General features: G+C 41.6%; 2 protein-coding genes across 2 annotated transcripts in view; both read right to left on the bottom strand.

The window, feature by feature from the left end:
• LOC114666437 (zinc finger and BTB domain-containing protein 18) overlaps positions 1-4853 on the bottom strand; it is a 32943-nt gene extending 28090 nt beyond the window's left edge. The window contains exon 1 of the mRNA XM_028821297.2: positions 4827-4853. The gene's annotated coding sequence lies outside the window, so the exon portion shown is untranslated. The remainder of the gene's footprint in view (positions 1-4826) is intronic.
• The window catches only part of si:dkeyp-69b9.6 (uncharacterized), a 752000-nt gene that overhangs the window by 526012 nt on the left and 210267 nt on the right, over positions 1-15721 (bottom strand). The window lies entirely within an intron of this gene.

Genomic DNA, 15721 nt, shown 5'->3' with positions numbered 1-15721 from the left:
CAATTTGGTTTTTAAGAATCTTATTTCAGACTGAAATAAAAAAAAAAAAAACTTCAACTGGAATCCAGTAATCAAAAACATTTTTTTCAAATTGCTATGAAATGTATGCATTGTCTCGCATATGTGCACAGGGGAGAGCTGAAGGGCTCTAATGGCAGTAATTATACTGCCACACTAGGGGTTGCTGCTGTGTTTTAATGCCTCTCTCTCTTCCTCCCTCCGCAGAGAAGATGACTGACAGCTAAGATACTGTTGACGTCACTTCTCATGGCCATCCACCTGGACCCGCCTCTTATAGCTGGCAGGACTGAAAATCGGAAGCTCTGCCATCTTTGTCAGTTCCATTCTGAACTCTTGTCTAAAGAGACCTTTTCACTGTTTATTTGATTTTTCATTGAGATTCAAATTTACGGTGTGCCGGGTTGGACTCCAAATCTTTTTCATTGTCTTGCCATTCTCTTCCCGCATATATAAAGTATCTATCTATCTATCTATCTATCTAAACTCACTGAGAAAAATATTAGTTACACCTGCTCATCCATGCAATTATCTGATCAACCAATCATTAGGCAGAAGCACAATAAATAAAACCATACAGATTCAGATCAGAAACCTTAGCCCATGTACATATCAAACACCAAAAAGGGAAAAAAAAAAAAGTGATCTCAGTGATTTGGACCATGACTTGACGGATGCTACCAGACGGGCTAGTTTGAGAATTTCACCAACTGCTGATCTCCTGGGATTAGCACACGCAATAGTCTTTAGAATTTACTCAGAATGGTGCAAAAAACAAAAAACATCCAAGGAGTGGCAGTTCTGCTGATGGAAACACCTTGATGATGAGGAGTCAGAGGAGAACTGCCAGACTGGTTCGAGTTGACAGAAAGGCTACGGTCATCCAGAAAACTTCACCGTACAATTGTGGTAAGCAGAAAAGCATTTCAGAATGCACAACACGTCAAACCTTGCGGCAGATGGGTGACAACAGCACAAGATCATGTTGGGTTCAAACTCTTGTCGGCCATGAAAAAAAAAGGTGAGGCTGCAGTGGGTACAGATTCACCAGAACTGGACTACTGAAGTCTGAAAAAACACAGGCTGGTCTGATTTAACACAATTTCTGCTGAGGTGCCAACAGTGTGAATCCATGCAACTAACCTGCCTTGTGTCAACTGTCCATGCTGGCGATGATGATGTAATGCAGTGGAGAATGTTTTCTTGGCGCACTGTGGTCTAGTTAATGCCAGTCAATCATGCCTTAAAATGCCACAGCCTACTTAAGTATTGCTGCTGACCATGCACACCCCTTCATGGGCACAGCATACCCATCTTCTAGTGGCTACCTCCAACATGATAATGCACCATGTCACAAAAACTGGTTTTGTGAACACAGAAATGAGTTCTGTGTTCTTCTGTGGCTTTCCCATTCACAGGATCCAAATTTAAGAGAACACCATCGGGATGTGCTAGAACCACAGATTTGCAGCATGAATGTGCGGCTGACAAATCTGAAGAAACTGTGGGATGCCATCATGTCAACATGGACCAGAATCACAAAAGAATGTTTCCAACATCTTGTGGAATCCATGCAACAAAGAAGTGAGACTCTTTTGGGAACAAATGGAGACCCAATCCAGTATTAGTATAGAGGTCCTGAGGATATGCTCAGTGAGTGTAGACATAAACACCTCACCCCACTAACACAAAGTACTGAAAACAACGAAATGTCATTATTCTAGAACATGTGCACAATGTACACAACTTGACATTACTGTTCTTGATGCAGTACCTACATCATACTTTGGTTTAGATAATTATTTGTAAATTTCTGCTCTGAGCATAAACACAACAGGTCAACAATGTAATTCTATATGATTGCCTGGAAACAGTTCAGTGTTGCCAGATCAGAGTTTTCTTCTCACTAGATTATTTTTCATTTGAGTTTTAAGATTTAAGAATTTAACAAATGTTTTGTAACTTCTACTATTTTTGATTATGTATCTTAATGGATCTCATTCCTCGTTTATCTCTTCAAAAATGGCTTCCAGGGCAACATAAGGAATGGATCTAACATTCCCAAATAAAGGCATTACAAAGAACTTAAAAAAATAAATAACTATCCATGTAAAATATAATCTTTACTAAAGTAGTAAAAACAATGGAAAATGTGTATTTTTAACAGACTTCTAAAAGGTTTTAAAATTCTCCAATCTAGCGGCATGACAGTCTTCTTGATGTTTAAAACAACTCTTGGCAATGGTTCATTAAGCTTCAGAAAATCCCTGCAACGCACTCCGTACGTCCATTTGTAACAGTCCTTTATTTACTTAAAAGAAATAAGTGAATTGTCATAAAGATTACAGACAACTAGCCTCACTCCTATTGCAAGAAACTGATTTCAAAGAGTGCAAGTGTGACATATTAAAAATAAAATTCTAGAGAGTTTGGACCACCTCCAGTTTGCACACCTGGATGAAAAAACTGAAGTGTCAGGCTACTGCATATTGACAACAGCTCAACATTTAAAACCATTACACATTCGAAGAAGATCACCAAGCTGCAGGACTTAGTTCTATTTTCTGCAAGTGGATTTTACACTTCCTAATTGGCAGCCCCATTTATTTACAGGGCAGTGTGCAGAGTATCTTGTTGTACTCCTTGTTCACCTGCAACTGTGTTTTCACCACAGCTTCAACACCATCATAGGCCTGCCCTGCAACAATTATTAAGGCAGCTAAGACAGAAAGGCGCAGTATACCTTCTAACAAAGTGGTGACAGGACACAAAATGAATTATTATTATTATTACAAAAAAAGTCTCCATTAACACTGCCAACACCAGGAAGCTGGACACAAACCTCGGGACACAGAAAGCAAACAACACTCCCACTTGCATTGGGGTGATGCTGTGGAGAAAGGCATTATGACAAATGACCTGAGGTGGGCACAACATATCATCAAGAAAGCTCACCAGGCTGTAAAAGTGAGTGCATAATAATACCGACACACAATTCTCTTCTGACATGACACATACAATACATGCTACCTCAGAAAGACAAGGAGTATTAAAGGCTTCAGCTATCTACCCTATGTAGTCAAATTTCTCCTGTCTTTCATCTGCCAAAAAGTAAAGGGCCATTGGCAACTGCACCACCAGATTCAGTTTTTGCTCACAAATCATAGGGTTACTCAAAAGCCGTTTATATTGACAACTGTACGATTTTTTCATCTATAACGTATATATATTGTATTCTTCTTTTCCTGTAGCTGGCACTGTACTACTGTCACTATTCTGTAGGTAACAAGCAATTAAGAATGTCACTGTACTACTGAATGTAGACTGATGCACAACCTTTTTCTTCCTAAATATTCTTCCCACATTAATTCTCTAAAATAAATTCTACTGGGCTTTATCAAGTTTTACTTGATATTCATGGTACATTCTCTATTCCTGATGCCAGGTTTTTCACAACTCCTTCTAGTACAGGGAGGACCCATCTGATCCTAAGGAGCTCCAGTAGATACTGTACAGCCTTTTATTTCAGCCAGTGTAATGTAACTAATACCCGACAAATTCAACATGCCATTGAACACCAGAATTAAAAAGACTTGTTTTTCAGAGTGATGATTGAATCCGAGTCTTTAAAAATCTGGCAATTAAAACAAAGGGAATAGACGTCAATTAACAGCAGAAATGGGTCACCGGTGAAGAAAGTGGAAGAAAGGAAAACCAGCAGCCGCTGTGGCCCTCCAGGATTTGAGTTGGAACACCCCTGACTTAGTGGGAGAACTGCAGGTTCATTTGTCATTTGCATCTTATTACTAATAAAGTCTAATTAAAAACTGTAGATGCAGTTGTTTAAGACGTAAGCAATTGGCGGAGGGAAACCTTAACAAGTGAGGCAACTTCAATTAAGCACTTTGACTTCTCATTAAGAAACTGGGTTGGAACAAAAACCTACAGCGACTGCGGCCCTCTAGGACCGACGTTGCTAGAAAAATTTAAAAAAAAATAAATAAAGATTTTTTTTTATAACACAACACATGTCTGCCTTTAAATCTTCGTTGTAAAAACTGTCCGCCAAACGAACACCACTAATTATATTCTTCGACCGATTACGCGTGGCGCTATATTAAAGATCGACTCCTTCGGCGAAGATGTACTTGAAACGCTCGAGTTGCGGCGGACGTCACACAAAATTCATATAGCGCCTCTGGGCTACGAAGGGGTTAACTGGTCGATAAATGTTATACGACTGTTTACTTGCACATTTTTTTTAGTAAATGCACGTGAGGATTACATGATTTACTTGGTCAGAGTGATTCCGCAACAGAATGAATCTGCAACCTTATGGCCTCCAACCGGACGCCTTTTCCAACAGGGCGAACTGTCAACATTTATGAATGAACGTCCCCAGTAACTCGGACGGTCTCCTGCTGGCATTATACCCTTCCCACCCCACTCTACGACCCTACTGAGTTCATTCGGTCTTAACAAGCCACGAGCGAACTGCCAGGATTTGTGTTCGGTTTCAGAGAAGGAAAAATGTGCCCCTCCCAGCCAAGGACGCGCAACAATAGAGCGGAGTCGGACCCGAGCTGAATCAATACGAGGACTGGGCGCTGCACTGGCGAGCTCTCCACCGACCCGCCGCTCACTTTCGCGTTCTCTATCGGCCCCCAAACGCTAGCCGCTCGCTTTCCTCCATCGCGCCGCCTGTAATTACAGTACGCCGAGCACCGTAGTACCGGGGCCTCCGCCGCTACCACCGCCGGCGCCATCAAAACAAGAAGAAAACACCGCGCGAAGCGCTCTGGCGTTACCTTATCGCTTCTCGCCGACTTCCGGAAGCCAAAAAAAAAAAAAAAAAAAAAAAAAAACAACGGGGGAGGGGGCGCCGCGAAGGAAACCGGAAGTGGGGTTGCACTAAGTCTTCCGATTTACAACTAGAGGCACTTTTACTGCGATTCCGGCCCTTCAACAGAAGACGTAGGCGCAGTCTCTGCGGCGGTCATGGAGATAAGAGCTCATTGGTGAAAGCAAATGCATTAAAACTGTCACGACCAACGCCTGCGGCAGCGCTCCGGATTATATGACCTTTATGGACAAGGCCTTTTTGTTGTAGGCGATCTCAAGCGTCAGGGAAAAACGAGTAGGTGGTTGTTCTTATTCAGTGATTCAACCATGGACAGTACAAATTAAAAAAAATTGTCATTCACTGTTTTACCAAATTGAGTGGTTACGTTTGCCGTACACCCTAAAAAACTGTTCAGAGTACTTTAAAAGATAAAATGCACGCGATAAAAGGGAATATTCTGTATTTTAGCTTCATATTTAACCTTTCATCTTGAACTCATATTGTTTGGGTGTGCAGAAAAATAAAATTTTGACTTTATTATGTCAGTACTAATGAAGCGCAAGGTATAATCACTATTATTAGGAACAACTTCTCATCTATTCCATTATCAAATCAGCCCATCATGTGGCAGCAGCACAGTGCATAAAATCCTGTAGATGCAGATCAGGAGCTTCAGTTCATGTACACATCTAACACCACAATGGAAAAAAAAGTGATCTCAGTGATTTGGCCCTTGCCATGATTATTGGTGCCAGGATGGGTTGGTTTTAGTATTTCTGTAATTGCTGATCTCCTGGGATTTTCACACAATAGTCTGCAGAGTTTACTCAGAAGGGTGCGAAAAACAAAAAGCATCCAGTGAGCAGCAGTTTGGTGGATGGAAATGTCTTGTTGATGTAAGAGTTAAAGGAGCATGGCCAAACTGGTTTGAGCTGACACAAAAGCTAAGGGCGCTGTGATAACCACTTGGTACAACTGTGGTGAGCAGAAAAGCATCTCAGAATGTACAACACATGGAACTTTGAGGTAGATGGGCTAAACTGTGGTAGAAACCGTTACCTTAAATATATATACTGTATCAATAATCAACCCAAAGAACCAGCAGGAGCGAGCTTGTCATTTTCGTCTTTTATTTCTCATCATGAAGAGGGATACACTCCATCACAGCAGCCTATGCTGGAATGGTCAATAAGCAAAGTTCTAGGCTTATATTTATAGAGAACTGAATTTATAAAACCATGTGGAATTAATCCTGGCATTTACTCCAATTGGTTAATTGGCTTGTACCATCTGAGTGTTTACTCCGATTGGTTAAAAGACATGAGGTGTATTAGCAGAGAGAATTAACCAGATTGCATACCCCAAAATAAAAGTCACATCATTCTTGATCCTTACAATACTTTCCAATATTTCCTGAGTTTCGGTGTGCTTGACACCTGTCAAGTCTTACCGGGTACATGAAGGTCATCCAACTCGTTGAACCATCACTCAGAACCTTCTTGTCCTCTGTTGTTTACTGGACCTTTATCTGGTTTCCTGATATTCTTAAACACGTTTGACATTTATGAAACCTTTTATACTACTTCTAAGATAGATGCCATATTTTAATGTGGAAAGCATACCAAAACACGTTATGCACCATAACTATATTACCCCTAAATCTCATTTTTCTTCCACAACAACATCATAAGACCACATCGGGTTCCATTCCTGTCAGCCAAGAGCAGAAAGCTGAGGTTGCAGTACACACAGGATCACCAAAACTGGACAGTTGAAGACTGGAAAAAAACATAGGCTGGTCTGACAAATTTCAGTTTCTACTGAGGCACACTAATGGTAGGGTCAAAACTTGGTGCCAACAGCATGAATCCATACACCCTGCCTACCTTGTTTAAACAGTCCCAGGCTGGTGGTGTACTGGTGTGGGGAATGTTTTCTTGATATACATTAGGTCTGCTTATGATTCCAAGGATTCATAAAATAACAGTGGGAGGTCATGCTTTTAGTTAAAGGGCCCCTAACCTGTGGAGTGGTCTGCCTGCTATTATAAGAGATGCCCCTTCAGTCTCAGCTTTCATATCCAGGCTGAAGCCTCACTACTTCAGTTTAGCACACCCTGACTAGAGCTGCTGATTAACTGTGCATACTGCTTCTCTGTTGTTAGTCATTAGCACTAAAACACAAGTAATATGATAGTTACAATTTGTTACTAACCCTCACATATTCTGTTTCTCATCTTGGTACTCAAATGTGGCACTTGGTGCCACTGCCCACCTGCCAAATTGTTCTGCCTACCTAAGGTAAAGTCATCTCTGATGGAGGATCGCTGGGATCGTTGGGTAGAGGGGTGCTGTTGTCGGATTGGCTAGCCCAGTGCTGACTCAACTGTGGAATGGCCAATAGGGGTAGGCAGCTTGATGGCAGAGGTCTCCAGGACTCTGAATAAATTGAAATCATATTATGGGATATCATCTCCTGTTGAATTCTCATATTATGGGATATCATCTCCTGTTGAATTCTGCTCTGTTCTTGTAATATTTCTATTGCACTATTATATTGTATTGAGGATTACTTGTGGGCGGCACGGTGGCGCAGTGGTAGTGCTGCTGCCTGGCAGTAAGGAGACCCGGGTTCGATTCCCGGGTCCTCCCTGCGTGGAGTTTGCATGTTCTCCCTGTGTCTGCGTGGGTTTCCTCTGGGTGCTCCGGTTTCCTCCCACAGTCCAAAGACATGCAAGTTAGGTGGATTGGCGATTCTAAATTGGCCCTAGTGTGCTTGGTGTGTGTGTGTCTTGTGGTGGGTTGGCGCCCTGCCCGGGATTGGTTCCTGCCTTGTGCCCTGTGTTGGCTGGGATTGGCTCCAGCAGACCCCAGTGACCCTGTGTTCAGATTCAGCGGGTTGATGGATGGATGGATTACTTGTGTTCTGTTAGGTGTATTGTATTTACCCCATTTTTTTAGACACCCACTGCACGCCCAACCTGCCTGGAAAGGGGTCTCTCTTTGAACTGCCTTTCCCAAGGTTTCTTCCATTTTTTTCCATTAGAGAGTCAAGGCTGAGGGAGGGGGGCTGTCAAAAGTAGGGCCTGTTAAAGGCCATTGCGGCACTCCATGTGTGATTTTGGGCTATACAAAAATAAATTGTATTGTATTGTATTTTACTACCAATCAATAATCACTTGAATGCCACAGCCTGCCTGAGTATTGTTGCTGACCATGCGCATCGCTTCATGGCCTGGTCGCAATTTATCCATCTTCTAATGGCTATCTCCAACATTACAATGCACCACGTCACCATGGGTAGAGTTTGGCATTTAGGCTTGGGGTTAGGGTGATTTTATATCTCTCTATATTAAAATCCAATGTCTCTCTGTCTGTCTGTATGTCTGTCCGCTTTTCACGTGAGAACTACTTAACAGATTTAGATTGGATTTTTTTCAATAATTTGCTTGAACACTCCAGTTGATTTTGTGACTTCTCTCATCCTGTTAAGAATTATAGTTCGCTTGTAGGAGTGATATATTCGTGCTAATCTGAGACAGAGGCGGAGTCAAATCCATACTTCTCCATATTGACATGTGTAATGGATGGCCGGGGCCCATGCCTGGCTGGGATGCCCCTGCACCATATGTACTAGGGGGGCAAGGGTGGGAAACCCAGTATCTCCCCTAGATGCTAGATAGCAGCCTCCCTTGGGTTGCAGCGATGCCTCGGACTCCCCCAGGGCTTCATGGGGGATGGAGTTCTGTGCAGCCTTGTGGGGTTCCGCAGGTGCTGCCAGGGGGTGCTGCAGCAGGAGCTGCTGGCCCCTTTTGGGCATTGGTTTGGCCACACCTGACAGTGTAGCCGGATGTCGGCAATCAAGCACCTGGAGCACTTCCGGGTAAATGAATAAAGGGAGTCAGCGACCACCACTCAGCGGCCAGAGTTGGGAGGAGGAGGAGGACAAAGCTTGCGGAGGAGTGGTGGTGGAAGAAGAAGAGAGTGTTTTTTGGTGATTTCTTAGTGTACTGTGCTTGGGACTGTGTTGTGGCTGGAGGGATTACGGGGAAGACGTGCCCGCCAGCTGAAGAACAATAAATAGTTTATTTGTTTTACATGTGCCTCCGTGTCAATCTGTGTTGGGTCAGGCACAATATAGCACCTTTTTTGCACATGACAGCACAAGTCACATATCATAAATCATAATATAAAATAACAAAATATCACTTGCATCAACACATTTAAAGCTTTGAAATTATGAAAACGAGCACAAGTTCTACTAATGATATTGAAATGACAGAAAACTTTTTTTTGCTTTCTTATTGTACTTGTGACAAAATATACACTTTCTTATTTATTTACATATTTTTTTGTATGGAAGGCGTACCATTCAGGTGTTCTAAGATAGTTTAAGCTGTTGAAAGACACGTAGGGTGGGTGGACTGGTGATGCTAAAAATTGGCCGTGATGTGTGTGTCTGTGTTTGTGTTCACCTTACGATGGACTGGCGTCCTGTCCAGAAATTGTTTGCATTGTACGCCTGATGCTTGCTGGTTCAGACTCCAGTTACCCTGTATCCCTGCTTTGAATAAGTGGATTTTAAAAACCGATGGCTTGATGGGAGATTATAGCACTGTTACATTTTTATTTACTTCATCAAATGGACATTTTTGTTTATTAGATACTGTATTTTGTCACAAAGTGTGAGTGACTTGTGATTTGAGGTTTGCTCAGACTGCTGCACCACTGTTTAGACAGGCGGCACATTTTAAGACGTGCTCGCGACTTTGCAGTCCTTTAAAAAGCAGCTTGATGATCTGGAGAGGATATCTGACATGTAAAGAAGGAAAATACTGCATTTAAAACATACAAGCTGAAGTGACCTACTTCAAGTTAAATCTGAAACAGTAAACAAATCTGTCATTTATGCAGTACAGAATATTTCTCTGTTTTAAGGGAAGGTGATGTGCAATGATGAGTTGCTTAGGTAGGATAAATTAAATTTCTGTATTCTTAGATTATTAGCATGTCTACATTAGCTGTGGTCTTGAAAGGCAAAAAAATCATTTCCTTTTATGTGAGATTTATTTTAGTAGACTGTGCTTCAATTAAGGATCCCCAGACCCCCCCCCCCCCCCCCAAACTCTGCCAATGCATGTCACAAAGCAAACTGGTTTCATGAACATGGCAATGACCTCATTGTCCTTCAGTGGCCTTCCCAGTCTCCACATCTGAATCCAACCGGACATCTTTGGGATGTGGTACAATGGGAGAGTCACAACATGAATGTGCAACTGACAAAGTGTATGATGCCTTCATATCAGGATGCACCAGAATCTCAAAAAATGTTTCTAGCATCTTGTGGAATTCATTCCATGAAGTATGGAGGCTGTTTTGAGAGTAAAAGGAGGCCATGCCTAGTGTTAGTATAGTGGTTCTAAGAATTTGCTCAGTGAGTGTACATTATGACTGTTAAAAGGCTTATTATTATGAGTGGTGTTTGACATGTGAGGCTTTGACCCATAGATAACAGCTACTCTAACTGGCTGAGATACAGAAAGTCACTTCTGTTTAGCTGAAGCAGTTAATTCCAATGCAGAGTTGAAAGTCCAAGGGCCGGAATTTGATCGTGATTGAGAGGGGGAAGCTGTGGCAGGTACTAAGGCCAAAACTGACCTGGCGACACTGCACTTAAATAAATGTACTGGCACCTTTCTGTTTATTAAGAGAAATGGCTTGTTGATTCTGCAGTTAAAAAAGTGGAATTTTTTTGTCTCTCTATTATATAAAAAAAATTCTGGGATGAGACAAGACTTTTTTCAAGTCCCGCGAGTTGAGACTTTGGCCATGAGATTTTTTTCAAGTCACGCCCTCCTCTCAACCATATTCAACCATACACACGGTACTCTCACCTCTCATTCGTGTGAATGCTATTGACAGACACAGTTCCTGCTCTCTCAGCTCTTATAAATGTTAACGTTTTCCTCACTTTAAGTTCCCAATTAAAGAAGACTTATTATGTCCAAATATTATTGAACAATTTCATCATGAAGGGTTATCAGCTGAAAAAATGAGTACACGGGCAATCCTAGCACCGAGAAATGATGAAGTCAAACGAATTAACGTGAAAAATGTCGATTGGTTACACAGCAAATTGGTTAAATGCATATCAATAGACTATGCTGAAACAGTTAGTGGTGATCGTGTGGAACATGAAAACATCAACTTACAACATCCTGAAGAATATCTACAACCGTTAACACCGTCTGGTCTTCCACCGCACGAATTACTGTTGAAAGAAGGATGTAGCCAAGAAAGGTGATGTAGTAAATCTTCCGCAGATAACATTAGACAACAAAGGAGATCTTGATATGCCATTCGTATTAAAACGTTAACAGTTTCCCGTTAGAAAAGCTTTTGCAAAGACAATTAACAAATCTCAGAGCCAAACATTTGAAAAAGTCATTTTATTAATAGAGAGAAAGAAAGGAAATTCAATCACAGGCAGTTATACGTTGCATTGTTATGATGAAAGTCCAAACACAGAATCAAAATTCAATGTAATATTGACAAAACAATTATTATATTATATTATTGGTCATTCAATATTTTAAAATACATAGGATCATATGTGAAAAAAATATTTGGGTCAAATTTTAATTTTCAACACATTTACTAAAAATTGTATTACAAATTGTTGTGATGTGAAATTTTGCATATGAGTTGATAAATATTTTGTATGTCTTTATTTGTAACTTAGGCAAAGCAATGTAATATTAATGTTACATTAGTGAGAAGCATTCATGTTTACAACCCCCCCCCCCCTTAGGAATGGGTCTCTTTGAATTTTACGATAGGGTTAGGGAGGGGGGAAGTGCCCAAAACCAGTTTAGCAAGTGTTTCCCTGCTAAAGTCTCTCAAACCCCATAGGAAAGCCAGGCTGCCTAACTGCCAAACTTTACCTTAACATATGGTTTTGGGGGCAGGTGTGAAGATGTTCTATTTCCCCATTGGTCTGAAGTATGGCTGTTTGGAACTGTCTTGTATCAGAAGCCTTTAATTACTATGACGCCCTATTGGCTCTAGGGGTTGGACAGAGAATCTATAAATTTGCTCACTCCCTCACTCTCTCTTATCAAACTGCTGAATGACCATCTCACACCTTGAACTGAAAAGGACAACACAATGAAGAGCACAGCTCGGCAGCCACATTTAGACAGGCATGCGGCCTGTTCTGAAGAAAGCTGACCACAAATGATGCCTTAACTAGAGACATTTTAAGTAACTAACAAGTCTGTGTGCCGCCTGAAACTAGACATCAGCATTTTTCAGGTTGTATGGTTGCCAATATTCAAATGTACTTTGCATATTGTTATTATTTATGAATAGTACCAATAATACATTGTTTAAATTGTAACTTAACTCATGCTTGTCTTTTACTACACCTAATTGCCTGAGGTTATAGATGTAGAAGGGAAGGTGGAGAGAAGTTATATACTATAATACCTTAGAAACAGTGGTAAGTCTGGGAGATTTGAGGCATTTTGACAAAGGCTACATATTAATAATACAATAGGGGAAAGGAGAGTAAAATATTGCTCTACCAAGACAAAACACAAATATTACATTACAAGTTTTTTCAATACAAAATACATAGTTTGAATAAGAAAAAATGATCAAGAATTCTAATATGATTAATCATTCTTTATTATTAATCAGAGCTGTTAATTGATTAATGCGAAGCAATTGTATAACTACATTCAGTGGCTTTATTTTTGGTTCCAATTACTTGACTAAAATAAGTAGTTTGTTTCTTAAAGCCAGAAACAGACCTTTTCATGGCTTTACTTTTCTCATCAGAGTTTTTAAATGTGGACTGATGTTTAGTCTGATGACATCTTTGTACACTTGACGTACGACACACAACACTTTTACAGCGTAACGCACACATAGCACGATGCTTTTGTTGTACAAATCCATATTCATTGATCCAAGAGTCTTGAAAAGAGCGAACATCAAGTTTTTGTCTTTTTATTTTAGGGCAGTAAATTACTAAATAATAACACAAGGTTTGTTTTAACATACCACAGCCTGCACTGAACACATGGTTTCCCTTTACATTTGAATTGCATGCGAAAAACATAGATGGGGAGGCGGAGCGCGAACGCATGCACTGTAATTAACATAAAATAACGAGGCTTGTTTTAATGTACCACAGCCTGCACTGAACGCATGCTTTCCATTTATATGTGAGTCACACTTGCAAAACATAGGTGACGGCACGAACGCATGAGTTGTAATTAAAATATAATTTTTTACTATATTTTATTTCAATCAGAGTGCCATTGAAAATTGTTCTGCATGCCACACTTGGCACACGTGCAGTAGGTTGCCGACCCCTGATATACGATATTATTTCAGTCACTTTAGATAAAAAACCAAAGTATAGAAAATGTTAAAGCAAAGTGGTATTTACTAACAAGTAATATCACCAAAATAGAAACAGACAGAATAGAAAATAAAATAGATAGCAAAGTCTGGATATATATAGTTTTAGAAAAGCTTACTGAAAAATTAGCAACATTGGGAGTGGATGTTGTCTTGGGTGACTTTTGATTTAGTAGTTGGTGTTATGTTTATGTTACATTCTCCAACATCCAGATGAAACGATCATTCGTGCCTTGATCACTGACGACACTTCCCATGCACCATGTCATTGCCATTCTGTTGTTTTTGTTTTTTTTTTTTTGGTCCTTTGGAAAAGTCCTATTTGTGTTAAAATTTCACATCAGACTTTGGGACATGTGACACTACACACATTTAATTGGTTGGCTGTCCTTATGATGCATGACTCTGCTCAAAGTCTTTGAGCATTTTTATGAACCCTTCCTTTCCCAGGCTATAAACTAATTAAAACATCTTCTGGTCCATGATTATTTCCTGTTCTTAGGTTATAAAGTAATTGAAAGAGATTGTGGTTCTGTGGTGTCTTACTTGTTTTTCAGTAATGTCTACCATTAAACCGACTAAAACAGATGCACGTCATTTCCCTAGAAGGGTGTTTACTTGTATTTGTGATTGTTCAGAACTTGGAAGGGTAGTTCTTCATTTTTAAGCCTGAGTCTGCCAAAGACTCCCTGTGGATTTGGGAGGTCAGACTGCCTGGGGTGGGGCCTATGCTAGGCAGACTGGGAAAGCAAGGCCTTTCTTTGGGGCCTTTAGGAGGCCTCGTGCCCTCTTTGTCACAGGTGTGTACTCAAATCATGTCATACTGATAGCACTGACCACCTCATCCTCTGTTCTTTTGAAATAAAAGGTGTTATGAAGGTGTTAGATAATTAGGCCCAAACTTGTGACCTCTGTGGTAGTTGCTTAGTTGCAGTTCTTAATGGAATCTGCAATCACCATGGCTTGTCAGATAACAACAGTCAGAAAGCAAGGAATAATTTAATCAACATACATTTCTAAACCACTCATAAATCCATATATTCTATATATTCCCTTGTTTGTTTACACAGATATAAAAGAATTATTATGATGATAATTAGAAGTTATGAAGTATGATATGATGTGATGATGTGTGTGGTTTTGTTTGACAAAGACAGAAAAAAGGAAATATTTACTAAATAGCATATACAATGATACATGCAAATATAACTAAAAATGTGAATTTGTTAATATGGTGACTATAACATACTGTATATAGAAAACTGTCCATCCATCCATCCATCCTCTTCCGCTTATCCAAGGTTGGGTCGCGGGGGCAGCAGCTTGAGCAGAGATGCCCAGACTTCCCTCTCCCCGGCCACTTCTTCTAGCTCTTCCGGGAGAATCCCAAGGCGTTCCCAGGCCAGCCGAGAGACATAGTCCCTCCAGCGTGTCCTGGGTCTTCCCCGGGGCCTCCTCCCGGTTAGACGTGCCCGGAACACCTCACCAGGGAGGCGTCCAGGAGGCATCCTGATCAGATGCCCGAGCCACCTCATCTGACTCCTCTCGATGCGGAGGAGCAGCGGCTCTACTCTGAGCCCCTCCCTGATGACTGAGCTTCTCACCCTGTCTTTAAGGGAGAGCCCAGACACCCTGCGGAGGAAACTCATTTCAGCCGCTTGTATTCGCGATCTCGTTCTTTCGGTCACTACCCATAGCTCATGACCATAGGTGAGGGTAGGAACGTAGATCGACTGGTAAATTGAGAGCTTCGCCTTGAGGCTCAGCTCCTTTTTCACCACGACAGACCGATGCAGAGCCCACATCACTGCGGATGCCGCACCAATCCGCCTATCAATCTCATGCTCCATTCTTCCCTCACTCGTGAACAAGACCCCGAGATACTTGAACTCCTCCACTTGGGGCAGGATCTCGCTACCAACCCTGAGAGGGCACTCCACCCTTTTCCGGCTGAGGACCATGGTCTCGGATTTGGAGGTGCTGATTCTCATCCCAGCCGCTTCACACTCAGCTGCGAACCGATCCAGAGAGAGCTGAAGATCACGGCCTGATGAAGCAAACAGGACAACATCATCTGCTAAAAGCAGTGACCCAATCCTGAGTCCACCAAACCGGACCCCCACAACGCCCTGGCTGCGCCTAGAAATTCTGTCCATAAAAGTTATGAACAGAATCGGTGACAAAGGGCAGCCCTGGTGGAGTCCAACTCTCACTGGAAACGGGTTCGACTTACTGCCGGCATTGCGGACCAAGCTCTGGCACCGATCGTACAGGGACCGGTACCCCATACTCTCGGAGTACCCCCCACAGGATTCCCCGAGGGACACGGTCGAATGCCTTTTCCAAGTCCACAAAACACATGTAGACTGGGTTGGGCAAACTCCCATGCACCCTCCAGGACCCTGCTAAGGGTGTAGAGCTGGTCCACTGT

This window comes from Erpetoichthys calabaricus, chromosome 16, assembly GCF_900747795.2.
Source record: "Erpetoichthys calabaricus chromosome 16, fErpCal1.3, whole genome shotgun sequence".
NCBI classification, from domain to species: domain Eukaryota; kingdom Metazoa; phylum Chordata; class Cladistia; order Polypteriformes; family Polypteridae; genus Erpetoichthys; species Erpetoichthys calabaricus.
Note: the sequence above shows the minus strand (reverse complement) of the source record. Positions and strands in the feature narration are given on the sequence as shown.